Source organism: Eleutherodactylus coqui, chromosome 5 (genome assembly GCF_035609145.1).
Source record: "Eleutherodactylus coqui strain aEleCoq1 chromosome 5, aEleCoq1.hap1, whole genome shotgun sequence".
Taxonomy (NCBI): Eukaryota; Metazoa; Chordata; class Amphibia; order Anura; family Eleutherodactylidae; genus Eleutherodactylus; species Eleutherodactylus coqui.
Genome location: NC_089841.1, coordinates 217,397,228 through 217,424,856, shown reverse-complemented (window position 1 = coordinate 217,424,856; position 27,629 = coordinate 217,397,228). Strand labels below are relative to the sequence as shown.

The following is a 27,629-nucleotide window of genomic DNA, read 5'->3' as shown; positions in this document are numbered from 1 at the left end:
GATTGCCCTATCTGGCCCCCTTATAATTGAGTCCCCCACCACTATGACCTGTCTAGCTTGCCCTGCGCTTCCCATCTCCATCTCGCTGGAGCAGTTATCCCCCTGGCGTTCAGAGGGCATGTCGTGCTGCAGGGGTGCTGGCTCTGTAATGGCATCCCCCTCATCTGCCAACGTTGCAGACTTGTTGGGTTGTGCCAGTTCAGAACTAGCCTCCCTGTTTTTCTTCCCTCTACCCTTCCTTCTATCTGTCACCCAGCTGACTGCTTGCTCCCCCTGTTCTTCCATACTACCATCCGCCCCCGCCTCTACCCCAGCGAGTGCCTGCTCAGTGAGCACCAAACTCCTTTCCATGATGTCAATGGCTCTCAGTGTTGCCAGTTGCTCATTTAGATCCAGGATTTGAGCTTCTAAATGTGCGACGTGTTGCAATCTCAATCTTGTAGCTGGATTGTAAAGTAAGGCTGCCTGTCCACGGGCGTAGTGATCTCCGCCGCGGGAGCCACCACTGGGGAGCAGGAGCCAGCTGACGGTTCTCCGCACTGAGCCTATCTGACAGATAGGCTCACCGCGGAGAATCGCGACATGCTGCGATTTGCTGCCTGCGAGCGGAGAATTGCTATGATTCTTTGCTCGTAGACAGGGGGGCTTTAAACACCTCTCTTGATGAGTTTAAAGTTACAACAAATTTATCAACATTCTGCGACATTAGATAAGCGTAAATGGCTCGTCGTTCGGGTTTCTACATACATTTATACGGGGCGACTATTGCTCAGATACCCGTGAGAGCGGGGAAATTTGAACAACTCTGAACAATGATCGCGCCATGTAAAAGGGCCTTAAGGCATTAGCCGTTGAGTGGTTAACGTGGTTTAAAAAATTGAATTGTCTCTAAGGGTCCTTTTACATTGACCAATTATCATCCCTGCAGGGATTGCGCCTGTGCTTTCACACAGGAACAATAATAATCGTTCAGCGAATGGAGGCGGGGCACACCAGAGATCGCTTCCAGCCACATGCCTCCATTTACAGTAAACAGGCAGTTGTTCATAGATGTACACAGGCAGATCGTCGTATGTTTTTTATGCCTGCATTAACAGAGCAATGAACAATAAGCAAACAAATCATTGGTAATTCATTGGCCGGCAGTGTTTACAATGGAGGATTATCGTTCAGTTTCGCACAATCAGCGATAAAATGAACGATAACCGTTTAGTATACAAGGGCCATAACTTTTCAACAAACTTTGTACTTATGTGATAGCCAATATAGTCACACAGTATGTAAGGCTGAAAAAAGACATATGTCCATTTAGTTCAGCCTATTACCACCTAAATTTGATGCAGAGGAAGGCAAAAAAACCATATGATAACTAATAAAGGTGCAAAAAGCCTTGTTTACCTAAAATGACGTTTTTGTGCTGAAAAATCACTCTAAAGTGCTGTCTACTTAGGGTCTCACTTCCTTCTAAGGATGGCTTTACACTGGATAACTATTGACCAAATAGCTGTGCAAAATAATCCCTAAGGCAAGTTGTTAGCATTTGAATGACTGATATTGTATGCTTTTACACCGCAAGATAGGTGTTGATTTTCTTTGCCATTCCGGGGTCATTTCCTGAGAGGGAGAGAGAGGGGGGGGGGTCTTGGCTTCATGCTCTTACAGGCAGTCTGTAGAAATCTATGGACAAGGAGTCAGAGGGAGCTCATGGAAGGAGATAGAGGCAGAAAGACACACTCACAAAGATGTGACTGCAGTGTTTTATATTACTACATTGCTGGATTCACATCTACACTGCTCAGTACTGCTGTATAATGTCCTCCATGTTTCTACAGTTTCTGTAGGTGTGAGATAAACACAGAGAAGCAGTATCTTCTCATCTCTACGTCTGCAGTGTATGAGCGACATCATAGCATCTAGTCTCCACCTACCAGCTCAGGAAAGACTGAGAATTAGGTCACTCTAAACACACTGTTTTTTACAGCGTTCAGCGCAGTGTTTGCCGCACTAAATGTTGTAAACTGCCTTCATTGATTTTAATGGGTTTCTCAGACAATTGTTAGAAACGCAGCGATTTTCGAATGCTGTCTACTCTAATTTCGTGCGTTTTTAGTGCTTTTTGACACACCTTATCACTGATTGTAATAATGGGGTACATTAAAAACCGCCGTCGAGTGTGTTTAAAAACACCATTCGAATGTTCTAACAAATGGCGTGTGAGAGTGGCCTTAGGCCTGTTTTATTATAACATGTCCATAATACAAATCCGTCCTAACTTTGCAACCGGATGTCATCAGTAATTCCCTCCAAATTTATTGTCATTGGTTTTGTTTTCTACTGGACAAATACTGATTCATATGTGCCCAATGCAAAAGAATACCAATATGGAGGCAAAAACGGAAGAAAATAGGTAGAGATGAGCGAACGTACTCGGTAAGGCCGATTTTGCAATCGAGCACCGCGATTTTCGAGTACTTCACTACTCGGGTGAAAAGATTCGGGGGTCGCCGTGGGTGAGCGGGGGGTTGCAGAGGGGAGTGGGGGGGAGAGGGAGAGAGAGAGCTCCCCCCTGTTCCGCGCTGCTACCCCCCGCTCCACCACGCCCCGCCCCCAGGCAGCCCCCGAATCTTTTCACCCGAGTAGTGAAGTACTCGAAAATCGCGGTGCTCGATTGCGAAATCGGCCTTACCGAGTACGTTCGCTCATCTCTAACAATAGGTCATGCTGTGTTTTTAAGAAAACAGCTATGAAAAATATAGCTATGTGAATAGATAAATAGTTTTACATTAGCTCCATATTACAGTCTACAAAAGACAAGCCAAGTGCAAGTTAAATATATGCTCATCGGAAAGCAGTCTTGCAGATTAACCCCTTAGCGATGGCCCTATAGCGTTTTTACGTCCTGCGGCTGCAGGATGTGTATGAAGGGAGATCGCGCTGTGACACCCCCCCCCCCTCCATACATCGCGGGTGTCAGCTGCTTCTTACAGCTGACACCCGTGGGCAACAGCCCCAACAAGCCGCACAGCTGATTGGGGGTTTTAACCCTTTCAATTCTGAGAGCGGCATTTAAATCCCCCGAACGATGTTCAGAGGTCCCATATGCCCCCCCCCCCCTCCCCGCGATGAGATCGCAGGGAGTTGTGTGGGTGTCATGGCAACTGGGGTCCTGCTGAAAAGTCCCATAATACTATGGCATTACATCATACTGCAGGAGCGATCAAAGCATCGCATGATGTGGTCCTGTAGGAGTTATAAAAGAAAATGTAAAACTAAGAATAAAGTTTTATTAATTATGAAAAAAAAGTAATAAAAGTAAAAAAAAAAACATTTTGCCATATTTACAATAAAAGAACATAAATAATAAAACAAAAATCAGTATTTGGTATCGCTGCGTACGTAAAAGTCCGATCTTTCAAAGTAATGCATTATTTACCCCACATGGTAAACGTCCAGAAAAAAAAATAACGCCAGAAATGCGTTTTTTGGTCTCCCTATCTCCAAGAAAAAATTTAATAAACAGCTGTCAAAAAGTCGTATGTATTCAAAAATGGTACCAACGGAAACTACAGGACATCCCGCAAAATGAACTCTCGCACAACTATGTTGATGGAAAAATAAAAAAGCTACAGTGTGCAGAAGATGGAGACAGAAAATAATTTTAAAAAAATTAAATATCTTTAAAAAAAATACAAGTAGTACAGCAAAAAAAAAAACTAGATAAGTTTGGTATCGTAGTAATTGTACTGAAACATAGAAAACAGTTATCAGGTCATTTTTGTTGCAGTTTGTGCGCCGTAGAAACAAAAACACTGAAAGATTTTTTTTTCCATTTCTTTCCACTTTTTTCAGTACATTATATGGTACATTAAATAGTATCAATAAAAAATACAACTCGTCCAGCAAAAAACAAGCCCTCAGACAGTGAAATTGATTTTTTAAAAGGGGGGAGGAAAAACGAAAATAGAAAAAAAACAAAAACGCTTGGCCACTAAGGGGTTATAGTATGTAGACTGGAAAACTGGTGGAAAATGCAGGATATAAGTCATCTAATGGCCAAATATAGTGTTACAGTATTCCTCATTGTACACATAGGAGAACTTATTCTAAAAAGTTTACACTTTAAGCTTACAGTAGGAAATGTCATAAAATAAAAGACAACTATTAGGCCTCCTTCCCACGAGCGTGACGGGCTCCGCCGCGTAATATTCCGCTGCGAAGCCCGTCACGGCGCCCCCCAGAGCCCCTATACTTACCTGCGGGAGATAGCGTGAAATCGCTTCCCCGCCCACCGCCGCCGCATCACCGCCCGTCACCGCCCACCGCCGCCGCGTCACCGGCCGTGTCACGTGCACGGCCGGCCGTGTCACGTGACGCGGCCGGCCGCGTCATATGGCGTCATATGACGCGCGGCGGTGGGCGGGAAAGCGTTTTTTCACGCTATCTCCCGCTGGTTACAGCGGGAGATAGCGTGAACGGACAGCTTCCATTGACTGCAATGGAAGCCGTCAGTGCGTACAGCCCGTCCTCACCCGCAGAAAATAGAGCATACTGCGGGTGAGGACGAGAGAAATCGCGGTGCGTAATTCCGCGGTGGAATTACGCATCGTGAGCATTGTGCTATTAGGTTCAATAGAACCTAATAGCTGCGGGCAACGCAGCGGATTTTCGCCGCGAATTACGCGGCGGAAATCCGTTCGTGGGAAGGAGGCCTTACTCATCTATTAAACCCCTTGTCACTCCAGAACTGGTGATCCCTGTAGGTCTTTGTTTTCCTGCGGCAGTGATGAGCTGTACACCCACTTTACCGTTGCAGCCAATCACTGGCCTCAGTGATCATGTGTCATAGATGCTAAGATCCGCGTTGAGGCCAGAGATTGGTTGCAGCCATCATGTGGATTTGCAAAATAATAATGGAGTAACAGGTAATTTAATAGGTGAGTAATGGTTGTTTTCTGTATTTTATAACAATTCCTGTTAGCTTAACCCCTTAAAGACGCTGTATGACCCTGAAACCAAGGAGCAGTCAAAAGAGTGGAGGCGCAGTAGTTCTCCTTGCCCAAAGAAGTTCAGGGTGCAAAAATCAGCCACTAAGGTGATGGTGTCTGTGTTCTGGGATAAGGAGGGCGTGCTGCTAGTGGACTACCTTCAAAATGGTTCCACCATCAATGCAAGGTATTACATTGAACTTTTGGACCAATTGAAGGCAGCTCTGAAGGCCAAAAGGCGCGACAAGCTGTCCCAAGGAATCTTGTTCCTGCAAGACAACGCCTCCGCTCACACTGCACAAGCGACCATGGCAAAACTGGTGGAGCTAGGCTTCCAGCTGGTTGACCACCCACCTTATTCACCAGATCTAGCTCCCTCCGACTATCATCTGTTTTCAAACCTGAAGAAACACCTCAAGGGTACCAAATTTCACACTATTTCTGGTGCCATGGCTGCTACGGATGACTGGTTCGAGGCACAACCAAAATCCTTCTTTTTGAAAGGCTTACAGAACTTGGAATACCAATGTAAGAAGTGTGTTGGCATCAGTGGAGAGTATGTGGAATAAATGTAAAGTTTCATCTTCCTATCTTCTTTCTTTCTGAGTAAAGGCAAAGACTTGTCAGCAGCCCCTCGTTATAGATACTCTTTCCTTCTGGCCCCCTTTCTGGTGACAGTGTTTAATGAAGTAATGGATAAGGGTTCCTTTTCATCAGAAATGTTAGATGCCCTTATTGTCACTTTACCCAAACCTGCCAAAGAAACTACTACCCCAGCTAATTTTTATCCTATTTCCCTATTGAATACTGATGTAAAAAGTTACGCTGAGATCCTGAGTGTCCTACTTATTTCTATTCTTCCAATGTTGGTTGCTGCAGATCAAGTAGATTTTGTCCCACAGAGACAGGATCCTGATGGAACACGCCAGTTCCTGAGTCTCATTAAGACTGCTCAACTTGGTCATATACCTTCTATGTTCTTAGCCCTAGATGCAGAAAAGGCGTTTTATCACATTCATTTGGGTTATTTAGAGGCTATCTTAGGGAAATTTGGTTTCTCCTTCCCCATTATATCTGAGATCTTGTTATATTCGGCACCATCTGCATGGATTTTTTCATCTGGGTGCAGATCCCCTTTATTTACAATTTCTAATAGTACTGGACAGGGCTGCCCTCTCTTGCCCCTTACATTTACCCTTCTTATGGAACCTCTAGCTAAACAAATTAGAACAAATGATAACATGAAAGGAATTAAATTAGAAACACAAAATAGGACTATATGCAGATTACATTATTTTAGCTTTACCAGACCTTATCTCCTCTTTGAAACCGGACCAATCTGTAATTTCTGATTTTGGAAAAATTTCATATTATAGTGTAAACAATACAAATCTCAATTGCTGGGTGCTGAGATTGACGATAAAACCAGACTACATATAATTAATTTCTTCCCGTATATATGGAATGACCATTCCATATCTTATCTAGGTACTCATTTAACAAGCCGTAGCTCCTACACCTTCATCAAAAATTATTTGCCCATGCTTAACTACATTCCAAACTCTTAAATAACTTCCATAAACGCTTTATTTCTTGGGCAGGAAGGATAGCAGCAGTTAGGCCTTAGTCAGACGGGCGTTTTTAGCCGCGATTTGCGCATGCGCATGCGTCCGGCGATTTTATAAAACCATTGCTTTGCAATGGTATCGGACACATGAGCGCTTTTTATGCGCTCGTCCGATAAATTATAGAACAGAAATCGCAGATCGCACCTATCTGCGATCTGCGATTCCTGTTCTCTTCTGTATATGCGCTCAATGGGGCTGGCGGCAGCAGCGCCGACCCCATTGAGAACACATAGAAGACAAATCATTCTTCTCTGCCACAGCTGTAACAGCTGTGACAGAGAAGAACAATGTTTGCCCATTGAATTCAATGGAGCCGGCAATACAGCCGCTCCATTGAAAGCAATGGGCTGCCGGCATGCGCGGGGTGAATTGTCGGGAAGGGCTTAAATATATAAGCCCTTCCCTGCAATTCATCCTAAAATGTGTTAAAATAAAAAAAAATTGTATACTCACCTTTCCGCTGCAGCCGGAGTCCAGCCGCGGCCGCTGTCAGTTCTCCTGAACTGCTTCTCGGCACTATTCAGCCGGCGGGGCTTTAAAATCCCCGCCTGCTGAATGATCTGCCTCTGATTGGTCACAGCCCTGACCAATCAGAGGCAGGTTTCACTCACACACCCATTCATGAATTCATGAATGGGTGAGTGACTGCTGCCTCTCAGCGCTGAGCCAATCAGGGGCAGGTCTGACTCACATCCATTCATGAATTCATGAATGGGTGTGAGTGAGACATGCCTCTGATTGGCTCAGCGCTGAGCCAATCAGGGGGCAGGTCTGACTCACACCCCTTCACACCCACTGCAGGACGGCCGTGCGGAGCTCCGGCTGCCGGGAGAAGGTGAGTATATATATATTTTTTATTTTTACACATTTTAGGATGAATTGCAGGGAAGGGCTTATATATTTAAGCCCTTCCCGACAATTCATCCCACACTCGCCCGCAGCGCATTGCTTTAAATGGAGACGGCTCTATTGCCGTCTCCATTGAATGCCATGCGCTGGACAGCTCCGGCCCGTTTCTAATGAAACGAGGCTAGGAGCAGATTTTCGGGCGATTTGCGGGAGACTTGCGCGCCCCGGTCACGCGATTTGCGGATGCGCATCCGTCATGCGATCCGCAAATCGCGTGAAAAAATGCCCGTGTGACTAAGGCCTTAAAATGATGATTTTGAAACACATTCTCTACATTTTTATAACCATAACAATTTCTATCCCAAACTCTGTCTTCACTTAAGTACAGAATATTCTTAAATGTAACAATTTCATTTGGGGTGGCACTCATGCTAAAAAAAAAAATTCCACTTTAGCTAAGCCCTATGGAATAGGTGGTAAGATAGCCCCTCACATTAAACTTTATTTTCATGCAGCAATTTTAGACCAAATCAAACATTAGTGGACAACATCTTTGAATAAAAGGTGGGTATCAATTGAGTTTAGCATCTTAGGAGCCTTTCTGATTTCTCTTTTGGGGATTAAATCTCCCCCTTTATCATCTCACTCCTTACCGCACTTGCTCATCTTGGCCTATGACAACATTATGTTTCCTCATCAGTATCTCTGGCTCCAATCTCAGTCCTTCCTTTACGTTATTTATCCTCCATCTCCACAGACTTTAAATTTGGAGTTTGGGAATCTCTGGGCATAAAGGAAAATTGATCATTTATATGAAAATAATTTTCTATTAGATTTTCCTACAATTTGTAAGTCATTTCCAATACCTAGCAGTATGTTTTGTGCCTTTCTAAGACTGTAACACATTCTTTGATCCCTAGATGTTCATAATTTTACTCTCCCCAAAGTCCCTTTTTATTTTTTTTTTCCTTTGCCTACTTGGGCATCCAAGGGCATCTCCATCTTTTATGCCATTTTTTCCTAGCTTCTGTAAGCAAATCTCTTCACATGCAGCTATGGGCACAAGACTTTAAACATCAATTCCAACTGGAGGAATGGAGAATGGTCCTGTCTTGGACTAAAACAGTTTCACATGGAATCAAGGCATTGGGAGGCCTCGCAAAAAATATTTATGCATTGGTATGTAACTCCTGCTAAACTTGCCAAAATAAACAATTCTTTCCCTGAAATATGTTGGAGAGGATGTGGCCTCAAGGGTACCTACTTCCACATGTGGTGGTCCTGCCCCCTTTATTCGTTCTCTTTGGATTATTTTTGATTTTGCATATACTATATCACATCATTTTGTGGCCCTGGCACTGGCTCTTTGCTTTTTGTCTACAGATAAACTCCCAACTTTTTATTCAGTTACTATCACCCATATCTTTCTTGAAACTTGCCTGGTGATTGCCAAAAAATGGAAATCTTCAGATGCGCCTTCTTTGAATAAAGCTATTAATTCTGCCAGAGGCAGGATCTAAATAGGCAGGGATACATGGCAGACCCAAGAGAACCCATCGCCCTTCTGCAATTGCATCACTTAGATGCCGCAGTCACTATTGACCACAGCATGTAAGGGGTTAAATTGCTGGCAGCACAGATTTTTCCTGTCCCAGCCATTACAGCAGGAGCATGGTTGTCAGTAGACTAGGCCACTATAAAAACACTGGTCTAGCCTAAGGTCCCTTAGTAAAAATACATATTGGCCGTCACTAATAGTATACTATTATGGTTTGGTAAAACTGTCTTACAAGCACAAAAATTCTAATTTAGAAATTTTGCTATTGCAAATTTTTTGTACATTTTATTTATTTTTTTACAAATAAATTCAAAGCATATTGAAAATAATCTCAGAATGATTTTGATAAGTAAAGGTATTCCAAAGCTATTACCACATAAAGTAGATTTGAAAAATGGGACTAAAAGCCCAAATTGGCTGTGGCGGGAAGCTCTTAGCATCACTCCAAAAGCATAATCAGCAATCGTGAAAGAGTTGAGAGGCTCTAAAAAGGTGTTAAATGTATAAAGCCATGTATATATTGTACACACATGTACAGAATATTTCCAATAAGGAGACACAGATGACTCATATAACCCAGTGTTAAGGATAGAAAACTAGCCTAAAAATACTGATCCAAGATCAGCGATGAGCAAATGAGCAACATATGGAGTACCCAGAGCATGTCAGCCTAGGTATAAAGATTTACAACCCGCACTGAAGAAACAGGCCACATGTAAAGTGCACAAGCCATGGTCAGCCAAACTAAATAGAACCTAACACAACATAATAAAACTACGGAGGCAAATACGGATTGCTAACATATGGATGTAATGTCTTTTGAAACATAATACGGATCCATATAATAGAGGTGTTATACGTTCTTCTGAAACCGGCCTTAGTATATTTTAAAAAAAGAAACACGCACAAAAAAATCACCTCACATTTGGTATCACTGTGTTCATAAGGACTCACGTAAAAAAGTCAGAACATTACATAACTTGCATGGTGCAGGCTGTGAAAAAAATCTAAAAGACATTGGAGAAACAGCTCATTTTGCATATCTTGCTTCAAAGAAATGGAATAGAAAGTGAGTCATATGGATCATCAAATGGTACCATTAAAAAGTACAGCTCATCCTGCAAAAAGACCCCTCACACCGCAACACTGATGGGAAAAAAAAATGTTAGGGGTCGTGAAATGCAACGATAATATATAAAAGAAAGTGTGAAAAAGTTGCGAAACAAAGCTATATAAATTTGGCATAGATGTAATTGTACTGACTCACAGAATTACTTTTAGGGCTCATGTCCACGGGCAAAATATGATTTAGGATCCGCAGCGGATCTCCCGCGCGCGGATCCGCACCCCATAGGGATGCATTGACCACCCGCGGGTAGATAAATACCCGCGGATCGTCAATAAAAGGGATTTTAAAAAAAATGGAGCATGAAAAAATCTGGACCATGCTCCATTTTCGTGCGGGTCTCCCGCGGGGTCGGCTCCCGCGGGCTTCTATTGAAGCCTATGGAAGCCGTCCGGATCCGCGGGAGACCAAAAATAGGAATTTAAAAGAATTACTCACCCGGAGCGGGCGCTGAAGGTCTTCTCTTCCTTACGGCCGCATCTCCCTTGCTTCGGCTCGGCGGATGTGCCCGGCGCATGCGCGCGGCACGTCGGCGACGTGCCGGCGACGTGCCGCCGGCGTCAGGAATTCATCCGCCGGCCGAAAATGAAGATCCGGCCGTGAGGAAGAGCAGAGCTTCGCCGCCCGCTACGGATAGGTAAATGCTTTTAAATTCTTATTTTCAGCGCTCATGTCCGCGGGGCAGGAGGGACCCGCTGCAGATTCTACATGTAGAATCTGCAGCGGATCTGATTTTCCCCGTGGACATGAGGCCTTAATGTACTACTTTATATCAAACAGCGAACGCAGTAAAAAAAAAACATGCCAGAATTGCAGATTTTGTTAATCTTGACCTCTACAAAAAATGTTAATAAAAAATTGATTAGAAATGTTATAAATTCTAATAATGGGATCAATGAAGACTAGAGCTCCTCCCGCAAAAAACAAGCCCTCCTAGAGGTCCGTCAATCGAAAAATAAAAATGTTATGACTCTTCAAATGTGGCGATACAAAAGCAAATCTTAAAAAAAAAATGTTTTCAGTGTACAAAAATAGCAAAACATAAAAAGCACTATAAGGGCTCACTTCCACTGGCGTTAGCCTCAGTTAAATCATTTCTATGTTTCGTTTGAGGAGCAGAGAGACAGAAACAGAAATAAAAGTGGAATTAAATATTTCTGTTCTAATCCCTATTGATTCCAATGGGTTTTCGTTAAAAACGGAAATATTAGTACCGCTTGAATCCTGCTGACCCAGCGAATAATGTCATCTGCATGCTGAACGCCGTAAAAATGAAATCCAAAACACAACGGCAGAAGTTTTTTCCTAATTCCCCTAAAAAAAATTAATAGAAGTTATATATAATATGTACCCCAAAATGACACTATTAAAAAATACAATTTGTCCCCCAAAAACAAGCCCTCATACGGTTAAATCGATGGAGAAATTAAAACGTATTGCCCCTAGGAAAGCTACATTGAAACAAATTGAAAAATTAGTTGGTCATTAATGAGCAAAATGGCTTTGCTAGTAAGGGGTTCAAATTGTTAAAGCCACAAGATTGATGCCGACGCCACAACACTCTTGTACTTTCTATGAAGACTTAATTTACATATCTGATCACACTAGTAATATAGTACAATAGAACCATTTAGACACAATTCTTGCTCAAAATTTGCTCAAAGCCTTCTTTTGAGCGATAACTGTTGCGTCTAAATGCATGGACATCGTGCAGTTTTCGTGCACGATTCGTTCCTCGCTCAATTCTAGAAAACTAGAATTGAGCGATAAACTCTTATCAGCGGTGCAGGCTGTTATCACAGTCGGCAGCGCTGATAAGATTCTTTCAGATTGTGCCCTGCTGGTAGTTTACAGCGGGACGCAAGCTGTAACCGCAGAGAACAATACAGCTGTTTTGCTTATGCAGAAGAGCTGTATTGTTCGCCGAGTGATAGCAGTGGTCTATCGCTCCACCTGCATAGCTCTTTAGTAGCTAATTAGCTACTATAGAGTATGCAAAGATTATCAGTCACTCAAAACTGTCACTCAAACTGTCGTTTGAGTGATTTTTGAGCGATCATCTTTCAGTGTAAATGGGGTATAACTAATCACCATTTACATGTGGCAATAAATACTGACTATCCACTGTCCTTTCTGAAAGACATAAGTAACAGGTTGGGTTTGGCTGGAATATGCAATCTGTGTCCTTGCTATGTGATATTATAGTATGTTCACACAAAGTATTTTGCTATTTTGGATGTTGCCAAGATATTTTACTGCTGTGGTCCAGTGTCACATTATGATGAATGACGTGAAAAATCACTTTAACCCCTTCTCTTTCTGTACAATTCTGGTACAGACACAGAGGTAGTTCATTACATCTAACAAGAGTGATACTGTGGTAGTTGGCTGTGACTTACACACAATTAGGTGTAACAGCCAGGATCAGCAATAACTATGATCCTGCATATTGAAGCCCTTAGGTTCTATGGTCAGTAGCAACCACAGCACGTAATTCTGCCAACAAAGGTAAAAGGTTCCTTTTCTGATCCCATTGGTGGCCTTCATGACCATAGTTTGCTATGGCAAACATGAGCTTAAAGCATACCTAAGTGTTTAGATAACCTATGCTTATCTGATAGCCAGTGTGTGTCTCATTAATCTTGTAATATACTTTCATTATTTATCTTTTTGTTTTAGTACTGTAAATCATGGCTAAAGTGCAGCCCCATGTGCATTCCACTGCTTTTTGTTAGGCATTCAGCTTCTGTAGTAACTAGGTGTCACTGTGCATTGGTCTCAACTCAAGAACGAGAACGGGGTGAGATCAGAACGTCGGCCCCACTTGTCGACATATGCTCACTGTCATTTTGGTGCTGGGCACCAACAGAAGCACATTGGTTGGTTGGGTGGTGGGACAGCCCAGCCAGCCAATCACCATTAGTTTGTATACATTTATTCTGTCCCCTCCTCACAAAAGGACACCGGTTATTTTCTACTCCTGTGTGGCACTTAGCTGACCTCAGGTTGGAGTTTCTCTGCCTAAAGTAATACCAGCTCTAGTCTGTGGTTCCCTACTTGACCTGGGTTTTAAGTTTAAGCTAAGTCTGCTGTTCATTTACTATTATATTAGGGGTGTTTGTACAACTTATTCCCTGTGCTATTGTCGCCTAATATATATTATGTGTCATCTAACCCTTTTCCCACTATTTCCTATCATCATCTAGGAAAAGCCAGGACGTCCCCGGTTCTTGGCGTGGAGCCGTCCTCACCAGGGTCAGCACGTTAGGGTCAGTTTCCCTGTGTTTCCTTTTAATTTCCTTATACTATTTTAGGTTATTTGCATTTGTATTTACAGTGTATATACCAGTGATGGCGAACCTTTTAGGGACCGAGTGCCCAAACTACAACCCAAAACCCACTTATGTATCGCAAAGTGCCAACACGTCAGGGGGCGGGGCTTATCACAACGTATGATTTTACCCCCGTCGTTATAAAAAGGACAAGGCTGTTTCAGAATAGACCGGGTGCAGATTCTGACTGCTTTTTGGACGCGGAAATACTGCAGAATGTCCTCAGTGGAGATTTCTGTGGAAAATTCTGCAGCGTTTCTGCATCTAAAAAGCAGTCAAAATCTGCACGTTGTCTATTTTGAAACAGCCCTGCCCATTTCTGCCGCATGTAAACATACCCCAGCGGTAATAGTGACACCTTCACCCCAGCGATAATAGTGACATCCCACAGCAGTAATAATAGTGACACTCCCCCCATTAGTAATAAGAGTGACATACCCCAGCGGTCCCCCAGCAGTAATAATGCCCGCTCCCCCCCCCCAGCAGTCATAATACCCCCCCAGTGGTCCACCAGCAGTCACAATGCCACCCCCAGCTGTCCGCCAGCAATAATAATACCCCCCTCCCCAAGCGGTTCCCCCAGCAGTCATAATGGCTCCCCCCCAGCGGTTCTCCTGGCAGTCTGCATGCCCCCCTTCCCCCACAGCGATTTTCTTGGCAGTCACCATGCCCCCCCTCCCCCCCAGTGATTCTCCCAGCAGTCATAATGCCTCCCCCCAACGATTCTCCCAGCAGTCATGCCTCCGCTCCCCCGCCAGCGATTCTCCCAGCAGTCAGAATGTCTCCCATCCCCCCCCCCAGCGATTCCCCCAGCAGTCAGAATGTCTCCCATCCCCCCCCCAGCGATTCTCCCAGCAGTCAGAATGTCTCCCACCCCCCCCCCCAGCGATTCCCCCAGCAGTCAGAATGTCTCCCACCCCCCCCCAGCGATTCTCCCAGCAGTCAGAATGTCTCCCACCCCCCCCCCCAGCGATTCCCCCAGCAGTCAGAATGTCTCCCACCCCCCCCCCAGCGATTCTCCCAGCAGTAAGAATGTCTCCCCCTCCCCCCCCCCAGCGATTCTCCCAGCAGTAAGAATGTCTCCCCCCCCCCCCAGCGATTCTCCCAGCAGTAAGAATGTCTCCCCCCGCCTCTCCCAGCAGTCAGAATACCCGCCCCCTGCCCCACATACTTACCCCTCCTCCTCGTAGGAGCGCCGCTCCTCTCCTGCTTGCTCTCAGGTGCACACTGAAAGCAGTGTGCTTCTGTTGGATGCCTTCTCCCCCTGCTCTTGTGGAACCAAAGTAGGAGACGTCGGGGGATGGGGGAGGAGGATCCTGGTGCACACCGGCATCAGCACAGATAGCAGCGCTGAGTGAATGTCAGCAGGGGAGCCGCGGCCCCTGCAGGCATTCACTAAGGTGGTGAGCGGCCGATGGCAGCGCGTGCCAGCAGGGAGGGCTCTGCGTGCCGCCTCTGGCACGCGTGCCATAGGTTCGCCACCACTGGTATATACTCATCCTTTTAGGACATTATCATTGCGTCCAAGTACTACAGTGACTCCCTGCACGGGCATAACACGTCCATATGTCATAAATTTTTCATCCATATTTGCCTCCATAGTCTTATGTTAGACCGTTTTCCTAGCTGTAATGGAAGGATTGTCTTCAAAGGCTCAAGTTCCCTGTACTCGCATTGCTCTCAGACCTGCAGTCAGTGTGTACACCATCTCTGCATCTCCTAACCTGTTTTCTGCAGTTATTTTTATGTTATAGGTATTTTTGTGTCTCCAGTTTGCTGTTGGAAGAGCAACATAAGGCCTCATTTCCATGAGCGGGTTGGATTCTGCATGTGGGAGCCAACAGCGGAATCCGACCCTGCCTGCGGCCGGCGACCCTGCATAACTGTGTCTGCAGGTGGCGGCGTCCACGCGGATCTCTCTTCTTTCAGGACATCTGTACTGCGGATGGTCCGCATTGCTCACTGTCGGACATGTGCAGTACAGACTTTTTTTTTAAATCTCTTGCTCTTCCCGCGGAATCCATGGCCCATCCGCAGTGTCAACTGTGGACGGGCTGCGGATCGGACGGCTTGCATTGACTTTAATGAAAGCCGTCCATGCGGGAATCACAGTGAAGTGGAGCTTGCCGTGTTTTGTTTTCTGTAGCAAAGGATCTATAAAACAAATCCGCATGCTCTAATTCAGGTGTGGACACCAATGCTTCTATATGGGCGGCTTGAATTGCGGATCTTCAAATCCAATCCGCCCATGGACATTGGATCTAATTTTTATTGGACTGATCTTTACTGGCTGCTTTACTAGATCTTGTGTATTTGCATAGTCACAGCATATATAGAGATCTCTATATACACGACATATATTTGCTGTGACCATGCAAACACACAGGATTTAGTAACGCAGCTAATAAAGATTAATCCAATAAGAATTTTGCAATGTCCTCTGTCCTGTAGAGCAAAACTGTCCAAATCCTGCCCTAGAGGATGTTATAACCAGTGTTGGAACAGACTGCATTAGAATCGGAGGGTTTAAAAGTGATCTACAAAGGTTCAGACGAGTAGGAATAGTTTGCATTTATTTTCAAACCACAATTTGCTTTCTGTGCTGTAGAGCAGCTGTCCTTGATGTGTTCCCTGAAAAAAGCCATTGGGTTAAAATCATAAATTCAAAATAGTTTCAAGTTAAAATTTCATAATATTTTTAGGTTTTTAAGTTACTTTTACACCTTTCAACCATTTCACATTATTTACTGGACTTGAACTGTGTTAATGTCAAAAATAGCTGGAAATATTGAGGTGTTCTAAAACTTCTTACCGGTAGTGAAATTGCCGGAAATACTTATCCCTCGTGTAAACACAAGGCAGCTTATTCTGAGATGTTATCTGCGAGGGTGGGTACGTCTGGGGGCTCAGTCACACGGGCGCATCCAGGTGCCAATGCACCTGTGTTACTGCAGGATAAGACTGCCGCACTGCAGGTGTGGACGACTCTCCGCACCGTCGGAAGAAAGAACACATGACCGGCTCCATTGCCGGTCGTGTGTTCTTTCTTCCAGCGGTGCGGAGAGTTGTCCGCACCTGCAGTGCGTCCGTCTTTTTCGTGCAGTAACACAAACGCATCGGTGCCCGGATGCGCCCCTGTGACTGAGCCCTTAGGCCACATTGAGAAGGCAGTACACCAGTTGCACACACGTTCATTTACTATCCGACCTGCATGGACAGTGAATATTGCATATCCTATTCTTGTCCATGATACGAAGCAGAATAGGACACGCTAGGATTTGTTTTTTACATGGACCAATGCTGCGTGTGAAAATTTGTATATGTGAATAGCCTCAGAGACTATAGTGAGTCTATATAGCATACGGATGAGAAAAAGGCACATGTGAATGGGCACTTAATGGATAAATGGCATGCAGTTTTTGAAAGCACAACATTCCCTAACTCTCACACTTTGTTTTACATTTTTCCATATGGACTTCTTTAACTCAAAATCAGTGAAGAGCGAAGTAAACATCCAGTTTTACAACAGCGATACTTTAATGAATGTGTCTGAGCATATATAACACTTAGTTTTGGTACAGTAGTGCCCTAAAGAAAAGTTTTATCTTGGAGAAGTCTCTATTTAATGCTATATAGAATCGTCCAGAAGATATACTTACACCGCTTCCCCTTCTTTAAAGCTGTCATCACCTTTGAGCCCCATAAACTATGTTAAGGGGCTCAAACAAGAGGGATCAGGGAGTCTGGGAAGCAGTGTTTCCTACTCACAGGGGGCCCCATTCCAGCGCTGTGTTCCCACAAAGTCTGCGCATGCTGGTAGCTTGCATCTCCCATTTATCTCTGTGGGAGATGCTTGTGAATTTTGCAGGAACAGAGTGCTGGAATAGGGAGTTGGGTGGGTATGAAACACTGCTCCAGGACTCCCCATTCCATCACCTATGAGCCCCGTAACATAGTTAATGGGGCTACAACATGATGACAGGTTCCCTTTAAACGAAGAACTCTGAAATGTTGTATCATGCTCAAATCTGAGGGCATGAAGAAATACTGAGGGGAGATTGTTGCGCCTCTTCAGGACTTGTACGAGACTTTACATTTCAAAATAATAACTTATATAAGGCCTCATGCCCACGGCCGTGACGGACTCCGCCCATCACGGCGCCCCCCCAAAGACCCCATACTCACCTCCGGATCAGCTGTGCATGACAAGTCGGTGCAGTACAGCGCATGACGTGCCGGCAGTGTCATATGACGCGGTGGGCGGGGAAGCGTATTCACGCTATAGTTCCTCTGTGCTACAGCTGAAGTATAGCGTGACGGCCGGCTTCCATTGACTACAATGGAAGCCGGCCACACGTATTCCCGCGGCAAATAAAACATGTCGCGGGTTATTTCATGCTTCGGAATTCTGTGGTAAAATTCTGCAGCGTGAACATTGCACTATTAGGTTCAATAGAACCTAATAACTGTGGTGTAACGCCGTGGATTTTCCCCGCGTTTTACGTGGCGGAAATCCGTGCGTGGCCATTAGCCCTAATGATGATTTCTTGCATATTTGTGTGTGCTCTTTCTCACTGGTGTTTGAGGTGAATCTAGCATAAACCCACTATGCGAATGTAGCCTCCAATTTCAAAATAACATATATAAAGCAATAAAAATAGATATCTGTGAGAATGGGCATCCAGGATATTTCAGGACATTAGCTGATTTTTCTATTCAGCTGGCTGATAGGGAGCAGTAGCTTGCAGTTGTCATCACTGCTGTATTATCACTGATGTATGGTTGGCTGCCTGCTTCTACACTGATTGATTTTGCTATTTATGTAGTATTATAATTATGTATATAGAGTTTATGGTGATTTTAGCAAAGTAACATTTAGGCCTCATGTCCACAAGCGATTCGGAATACGCCCGCGGATTTCCGCGATTCAAACCAAAAAAGTGCCAGTGAGTGAATGCATTTTTCTGTATGGATTTCCGCGGTCTCCATTCTTTAATAGAAGCCCTCCTGCTGCGGAAATCCGCAGTAAAATAGAACATGCCGCGATTTTTTTTCCACAGGAGAAATACGCATGTGTGTATTGGCAGGCAGAAAGCTATTAGCTTCAATAGAACCTTGCCACGCGTGGATTTCCACTGCGGTAAACGCGGTGCAAATCTGTCCGTGGGCATTCACCCTGAAGGTTAAAGGAATTTTCTCCTTTTTTACAGCTGATGACCTATCCTCCGGACCCCCGTCCATCAGCTGTCCAGAGCCGTGCTCTCCTGTGCAAGTCTATGAGGAACTACGTGCACAGCAATCTGGAAAGAGTTCGATTTTCATACGGAACGTAAGCTTCAACAGGTAAGTACAAAAAATACATCGGCCCCATGTCACCTTGCCTTACAGCACCATAACTGTGTTTATGGTGCTGTAGGGAGATGACAGGTCCCCTTTAGGTTTTAGTGGTTGTCCCTCTGGGATAACTGCTGATATTCATGACTTCCGTTGAATTTTTTGAGAATAGGTTGTTTTTTCTGTGATTTTTAAGACATTAGTTGGGAAATTTCTCTTAGGCACTTGTTCCAGTTGTCTCATCTAAGAAAAGTTACATATTTTAGTGCATGTTTTTCCTTACACCGCACTTGTCACATTCCCACAACTGGGCAGGATATCCCATTGCTCGACAGATTTTCTATCATTTTTACCAGCTACTATTGCAAATTATGGCCCAAATCTCTGCCAACACGTAGCTGGCATGTTTTATGTTGTTTTTTTATTTTCTAGAGCATGGACTGCCAAAAGATGCCCCAAATTTATTGAGGTGAGCGCTTCTTAATAAATTTGGTGTATCTTAGTTTAGCGCACTTTATATTTGAATTACCTGTCTTGATAAATTCGGGACTATAAAATTTAAGCCTCATGCAGTTGACAAACATGGCCAATTATATATTACAGAATCCAAGAAATTACAACCCCTTGGAAGGAAGATTTGTTGTACAGAAAAAAATTATCATGAATCATAGGAGCCACTACTATACATTATCAGGCCTTAGTCAGATGGGCGTTTTTAGCCGCGATTTGCGCATGCGCATGCGTCCGGCGATTTTTTAAAACCATTGCTTTGCAATGGTATCGGACACATGAGCGCTTTTTATGCGCTCGTCCGATAAATTATAGAACAAAAAATCGCAGATCGCACCTATCTGCCATCTGCGATTCCTGTTCTCTTCTGTATATGCGCTCAATGGGGCCGGCGGCAGCAGCGCCGGCCCCATTGAGAACATATAGAAGACTAATCATTCTTCTCTCCCACAGCTGTAACAGCTGTGGCAGAGAAGAACGATGTTTGCCCATTGAATTCAAAGGAGCCGCCAATACAGCCGCTCCATTGAAAGCAATGGGCTGCCGGCGTGCGCGGGGTGAATTGTCGGGAAGGGGTTAAATATATAAGCCCTTCCCTGCAATTCATCCTAAAATGTGTTAAAATAAAAAAAAATTGTATACTCACCTTTCCGCTGCAGCCGGAGTCCAGCCGCGGCCGCTGTCAGTTCTCCTGAACTGCTTCTTGGCACTATTCAGCCGGCGGGGCTTTAAAATCCCCGCCTGCTGAATGATCTGCCTCTGATTGGTCACAGCCCTGACCAATCAGAGGCTGAAAACACTCACACACCCATTCATGAATTCATGAATGGGTGAGTGACTGCTGCCTCTCAGCGCTGAGCCAATCAGGGGCAGGTCTGACTCACATCCATTCATGAATTCATGAATGGGTGTGAGTGAGGCATGCCTCTGATTGGCTCAGCGCTGAGAGGCAGCAGTCACTCACCCATTCATGAATTCATGAATGGGTGTGTGAGTGTTTTTAACATTAGAAAGTTCCATTGACAATCGCGTGAAAAAAAACGCAGCGATAAAAAAAGGCTATTGGAAAGGCACCCTAAGGCCAAATCACCAATATATCGTCAATATAACATCCCCAGTAGGTAATACTAGAGTGAAAATGTGGAAGGTCATCCCCAAAAACACAGGTGTCCCACCAGCTTAGGAGCAAGTTTGCATACCACTGAACTACCCATGGCAGTTCTTCTGAGCTGGTGGAAGACCCGCAAATCAAAAAGAAAATAGTTAACATGAATTGTAAAAGATTCTTGAGAAGATCTTTATGTCGTTTATCCTACGACTTTTTAGCAGATAAAAAAAATCAACCGCCTCCACGTCACATTGATGTGAAATAGAGCTGTACAACGCCTCCACATCAATACTGCAAAGAAGCATGCTCTCTTCTACGACCAGGCTCTCCAATCTTAGCAAAAGTTTAGTGGTGTCTCTAAAGGCTTATTTACATGGAGCGATGATCCCTAAAAAATCGCTAATCGGCGATCGTTTTAGCGATAATCGGTGCGTGTAAATGGGCGCGGGACACCCGCTTTTCAGGTACTGTTAGCTGATCTTTAAAATCAAGCTAACCTAAAAATCGTCACTCACTTTTATCAGTAGTTCTCCATGGGGAGTGCTGATAGCATTGTTTGCCTGCGGAGAACAAAGGATCTGAGCGCAGATGATAGCCTCGGGCTATTAAAGGGGTTGTCCCGCGAAAGCAAGTGGGGGTATACACTTCTGTATGGCCATATTAATGCACTTTGTAATGTACATTGTGCATTTATTATGAGCCATACAGAAGTTATTCACTTACCTGTTTCGTTGCTAGCGTCCTCGTCTCCATGGTGCCGTCTAATTTTCAGCGTCTAATCGCCCGATTAGACGCGCTTGCGCAGTCCGGTCTTCTTCTTTTCTGAATGGGGCCGCTCGTGCCGGAGAGAGGCTCCTCGTAGCTCCGCCCCGTCACGTGCCGATTCCAGCCAATCAGGAGGCTGGAATCGGCAATGGACCGCACAGAAGACCTGCGGTCCACCGAGGGTGAAGATCCCGGCGGCCATCTTCACAAGGTAAGTAAGAAGTCACCGGAGCGCGGGGATTCAGGTAAGCACTGTCCGTTTTGTTTTTTTTAACCCCTGCATCGGGTTTGTCTTGCGCCGAACGGGGGGGCTATTGAAAAAAAAAACGTTTCAGCGCGGGACAACCCCTTTAACTGCTTTCAGTAAAGGCTTTATTTGCACACTTAATTGGTATTTAAATAGCCGAGTAGCTACTTAAATACCAATTAATACTTTATGCAAAATGATTGTTTTGAGCGATCTTTGAGCGATCATCTGCTGGTGTAAATGAGCCTTAATATACGACGGTAATATCGGGACAAATGGATTCAAATTCTCATCAACATAGATGCCAACATTCTGCATGAGATTGTCAATTTTTGACACGATAGGCCATCATTGTGGATTTTTGGAAAACCATAGAAGGTGGCTACTCTAGGGTGTTGAGGAAAAAGAAATGGTGTTCTTTAAGGGCTCACCTCTCTATTAAGTGAAGGTGCAAAAGATCCTTCCAAAGGCCCTTATAGTACATGTGATCCAAATAGTACTAAGATTAGAGATGAGCGAGCGTACTCGGATAAGCACTACTCGCTCGAGTAATTGGCTTTATCCGAGTATCGCTGTGCTCGGGGCTAAAGATTCGGGTGCCGCTGCGGCTGACAGGTGAGTCGCAGCGGGGAGCAGGGGAGAGCGGGCGGGAGAGAAGGAGAGAAAGATCTTACCTCCGTTCCTCCCCGCTCTCCCCTGCAGCTCCCCGCTCCGTGCCGGCACCCGAATCTTTAGACCCGAGCACAGCGATACTCGGATAAAGCCAATTACTCGAGCGAGTAGTGCTTATCCGAGTACGCTCGCTCATCTCTAACTAAGATACCTTTTGTTATGAAGGCTGTAAAGCTTGCAAATCTAACAATTTTTGTAGTTTAAGCACAGGGATGACATTTCAAGGCGCTTTTAGACACAATGAAAATCCGTCTTTTGAGCGATAATCGTTGTGTGTAACTGCACTGATATTGTGCAGTTTTCGTTAAACAGCATGCTAAAAGATCAGCGATCACTTATCAGGAATTCACAGCCGGATACAGCTGATACTATTGTTTCAGCCTTATTCTGCTCCCTGATCTCAGACTGGGTATGAAGAACAGAGCGGCCCAGCTCTGTTCTCCATACCCGGTTTGAAACGCTCAGCTGTAAAAACAGCCAGGCGCTGCGAGTGGGGAACAGCTGGATGCTGAAGACAGCGGTGACACCTTGCTTGTCTTCTGCATCCTCCGCTTGGAGCGCAAGGCTTGAGCGATCACCTTGCGCTGTTAAAGAAAACTATGACTATCACTCGAAAATCGCTCAAAAAATTCAAGCGATAATCGTTGTGTCTAAACCAGCCTTAACAAAGATTTTGCAAATTGCCCAACAAGGGGCTCATTTAACTATGTACTTGTCCATGCCTGCAGTCGTAAGTAGAGAAAACAAAGTAAGAATTTAGACCTTGCATTCTCAAGCATGTGTGAGACATTACAAACAAAAAGGACAAAACGATCCCTAACGACACGTGGTCTACACACAGAGGGAGAATCCCTTCACTTCCATTTCCATCTGTGGAAGTGATTCCATATAACGGAAGGAGGAGTGATTGGAATCGACAAATTCAACAGAAAGAGACACAATGGATGTAATTTCTATAGCCTTCCTCGCTTCCATCGTGGCTACCTCTCAATGTGGTATATATAAATTATTTTTTATAGTATGTGCCAATTGAGGGGGGGGGGGCATTGCCTTTTTTGGGGGTATCAACCCCTGACTGATGATTAAAATCTTCTAGGGATCTTTATTTAATTATTATATTTTAAAAAACTAAATGAAAATGTATGTATATGACATTGTCTCCTCCATCTGTTTCAAAGTGGTGTGTGCTAGAGATCTGAATGAATTGGAAACTAGAGGCCCATTTACACGCAAAGATAATCTTTCAAACAACTAAAAAAAGATTGAAAGATTTTGAGATCTATTTGCATAAAGTATTAATGGCCATTTTCATGTAAAAGGTTCCTCCAGGAGCTGTCTGCAGAGCCCAGTGTGTGATTAATTACACGCCCAGCTGTACACAGCAGAGTTGTTCTGCTCATGGCTGCCGGCTGGTTACAATGTTATCTGCCGCCTCCCGTGGAGATAACAGTGTGCGGTCCATTGAGAGATACTTTATCTCCAGTAGCTGAAAGGTGGATTTTAAGTTCACCTTTAAATCATCGTTCAGACGAAAAATGCACGATACCCGCGTTTACATATAATGATTATCGCTCATTTTCAGCCATTTGAACGGATTTTGAGCGATAATCATTACGTGTAAATGGGCCTTAAGTCCATGGTTTATTCTATTGGGCTTGAATGGTATTTATGCTCAGATATCGAACGCTATATGTGTGCTCCACTGTTTGCTCACACATTACGGGTTTACTAATGTGCTTGCGTGTGCTATTTTTTTGCACAAATGTGCGCACTTGCGTTCACAAACATGTGGCACATGCGCATATTTTCTGATTGACGGGTTATAGCACATATTAACTATTGCAATTACCTTCACCTTTCGGGGTGGGTGCTCCGTACTATTAGTGGACACCATAGGCATTATAGCATATGTTTTAGGGCCCTCCCCCTATCCATGTGTACTTTTTTCTACGTCGTCTCTGGTTTCTCCCTCCTGGATATATATTTTTTAATTATTTAATAAAAGTTATGTTTTACAGATGGCTAATTAGCAGAAAAGTACAATTGCTGTAAAACAGTACAATTAATAACATAAACCTGAAATCTTTACCTAAGGTTGCCTGTACATGAAGGGTCAAATTCCGCACGCGGGATCCAACCCCGTGCCCGGCCGGTGACCCCGCACACCTGTCCAGAATCTTCTTAATCTGTACTGTGGATGGTCGGGCCGGCGCACATGCACAGTACAGATTTTTCAGTGACGTCGCTAGCCTTTCTGCAATGATGATTGCGGTAGGGCCGCGAGTCGTATTTCTTCCATTAACTTCAATGGAAGCCGTCCGCACGGAATCCGCCTAAAAATAGAGCATGTTGCGGTTTTTCCTCCGGGAGCGGAATATCGCGATTGATTTCCGCTCATGTGCAGATAAAATCGTTTTTCCATTGCATGCTATGGGCAGTATTTGCTGCATCCGCCTCTGGATTCTGCAATGCGCAGGTGGCCTAAAACCACTGAAGATACCAACAACTGCATGGCCATCCATTGTCTTACCAGCCTAAAATCTATCGCTACAGCAATAGAAAGAGCTAAATTGTATCTCACACAGCGAATCCAGAGCAGGCACACTCCATGCCATCCTGTTACATACTACTGGCATATACATTAGGTAGCCGATGCCAACTAGATACTGGAGACGATTGGATAAATATCACTTCTTCTCTAGGAACATGTTTGGCTCAGCTGAATGTGCATGTTCTTTCAACAGTGCAGGATTTATATAGTTGGTGCCACTTACAGTATCTCGAGAGAAAACAAAAGAGGTGAAACTCCAACCTGTCTGACCTTTGTTTTCTCTGATGGGAGACATTCGAGGCTTTCAACAGAAATCAACTGCCCGTGGCTTGAAATATTTCACAAAGAAGGTGATGTCATTGAATAAACAGCACTGTGCACATTGTCCTTTTAACCAAAGTTATTCTCAATGACATACTTTATACCATTTGGACCAACAATCACCTTAAGGCTAAATGCATCCTTCCCTATGCAAGTAGTGCTCCACATTCTTGGGTATAACTGGCATCAGACGGCACACGGACACACGCCTATATGCTGCCCGAGGGGACGGGATAGTAGACATTGCACATCCTACTCATCCGTGTGACTCATGAAAATAGGACATGCTGTGATGTTTTTACATTGACCGTGGGAAATCGCCTATCTGAAAAGGCCCGTTGAATCCAATGAGTCAATGTGCTGTCCGTGTGACACGTTGCAAAAATGGACTACACAGACAGTCATAATACAGCCGCACGATTTGGACCTCTGGGGTTCTATAGAACTGAACTTAGATTATCATAGAGGATTACAGTGATCTAAGCTCGGTTCAGTAGAACTAGGAGGTTCTAGGTCTTCGTGTGAAGCCAGCTTTCAACTTTGTTTCTCCAACTGCTGTGCTCAGTATATCTACTATTAAGGTACGGCACATTACTCTATAAACAGCTGCTAATTTCATTCCAGGCTGCTTTCACGTCTGCAGCGGGGATTCTGTACGGAGCAGGAAAGGGGAATCCCCTGGCCGAACAGATCCATCTTATGAAGGAACTCAACAGTACTGAACGGACCCTATTGACTATAATGGGGTCCGTTCGGTTTCCGCTCCGCTGCCCGGAATTTTACCGGTAGGAAAAACACTGCATGCAGCGCTATTTTTTCCAGTATTTTGTGCCGGCTCTGCAAAGGAACCTCCGACTAGAGATTCCAGCGCAGATGTGAAGGCAGCCTAAATCTTTCAAGAGCTTCTTAGAATTGTAAGATAAAGTAAAGATCATAGGGAAGACATTTTCTGGACTCCCTGTCAGTAACTGAAGAACAGCAGTCAGTTTCAGACCTGCCTGAAATTCCTGATGACAGGGAACAATAGACTACATTACAGCACATATGGAGAAAATAGTTGTCCAATAAGTAAATCTTAGGCCAGTTAGCCAAATATATGATGTAACAAAGAGTTAAAGATTCTCTGGACACATTCAAAGGTAGTCCTAAAAGACCAGCATAATCCTATATAATCCTCTTGACAAAATGTATTTTAGAACTACAGAACAAATGGATACATGAATGGTGAAAACCCCGATGAAATGATAGACAGGTAGATAGATAGATAGATAGATAGATAGATAGATAGATAGATAGATAGATAGATAGATAGATAGACTGATGAATGGATAGATAGATGTGAGATAGATAGGAGATAGATAGATAGATAGATAGATAGATAGATAGATAGATAGATAGATAGATAGATAGATAGATAGACTGATGAATGGATAGATAGATGTGAGATAGATAGGAGATAGATAGATAGATAGATAGATAGATAGATAGATAGATAGATAGATAGATAGATAGATAGATAGATAGATAGATAGACTGATGAATGGATAGATATATAGATAGATGAATGGATAGATATATAGATAGATGAATGGATAGATATATAGATAGATACATTGAAGATGGATGGATGGATAGATAGATAGATACATTCATTGATGGATGAATGGATAGATAGACAGACAGACACAGATAGATAGATGGAAGAATGGATAGGCATATAGACAGACAGGCAGGTGTTGTATCAGCTACTCTGTGTGTTCCTCCTGTCAGTCCAGGCATTACTACTGTCATGTAGCACTAGTTGTATGACAGCTCTGGTCCTAGCGCTGACGATCGGACAGCAACAGCTGCTCTGGTTACAGTGTGGTGAATAATGAGAATAATGAAGTGAAACAATCTTGCCAACTTCATTGTCCCCTCCCTGAAAACTTCCCTGCCAGCAAAATGCGTAGTGCAGGAAGAATGTGCCTCCCCTCCTGCACCCATCACCCAGCCGCCTCCATCCTCACCACCGCACACACAATGACAGGTAATGAGGAATCGCCTGCAAACTTCAAAGCAATGCGTCTACTACGTGTTACCAGCCTGGAGAAGGGGATGCTGCTCCACAAGGGGTTAACTGCAATGCACCGCAGCAGCAGGACCAGTGGTAGTCAGAAGCCGGCCACAGACATAGACGGAGCAGGGAAGAAAGGGCTGCAGAGCCGTGTCCTCCTGGCAGGGAGATGTGTGACTGTCCCCTCTCGGGAGGATGAGGAGGAGTGAAGGCGCTGATGCTCTGCCTGTTACTGGTCACTGCCACCTCTTGACCAGCCCGTGGGTGCCTGTCACTGCTGCAGACGCGCCGTCATTCACAGGGGCTGCAGCCGGGCCATGAGATCATTATCCGGATCATGGCCTCTTCCCCTCCTGCTCAATCCTTCTGCCAACTCCTCCTCCTCCCAATTCCTTCTTGGTTTTATTTTTAATCCTGCTGTCTGTAGTTTTCCTCTCCTCTGCCACTTCCCCCCGTACCCAGGGTGCCAGCACCACACCTCCTCAGTACTTCCCAGCGCATGGGAGCTGCGAACAACTCCTCATAGAGCCTGGCATGCTCTACCCACTTACCTGGCTGAGTGACCAGCTGGCATCAGCATGCTACAA

At 44.4% G+C, this 27,629-nt stretch overlaps 1 protein-coding gene across 2 annotated transcripts in view; it reads right to left on the bottom strand.

The window, feature by feature from the left end:
* The window catches only part of SMARCA2 (SWI/SNF related, matrix associated, actin dependent regulator of chromatin, subfamily a, member 2), a 177,887-nt gene extending 150,482 nt beyond the window's left edge, over positions 1 to 27,405 (bottom strand). The window contains exon 1 of one of the 2 annotated variants that reach the window (XM_066604217.1): positions 27,068 to 27,405. The gene's annotated coding sequence lies outside the window, so the exon portion shown is untranslated. The remainder of the gene's footprint in view (positions 1 to 27,067) is intronic. The other variant, XM_066604218.1, reaches the window with a different exon arrangement.
* Positions 27,406 to 27,629: the final 224 nt, after the last annotated feature.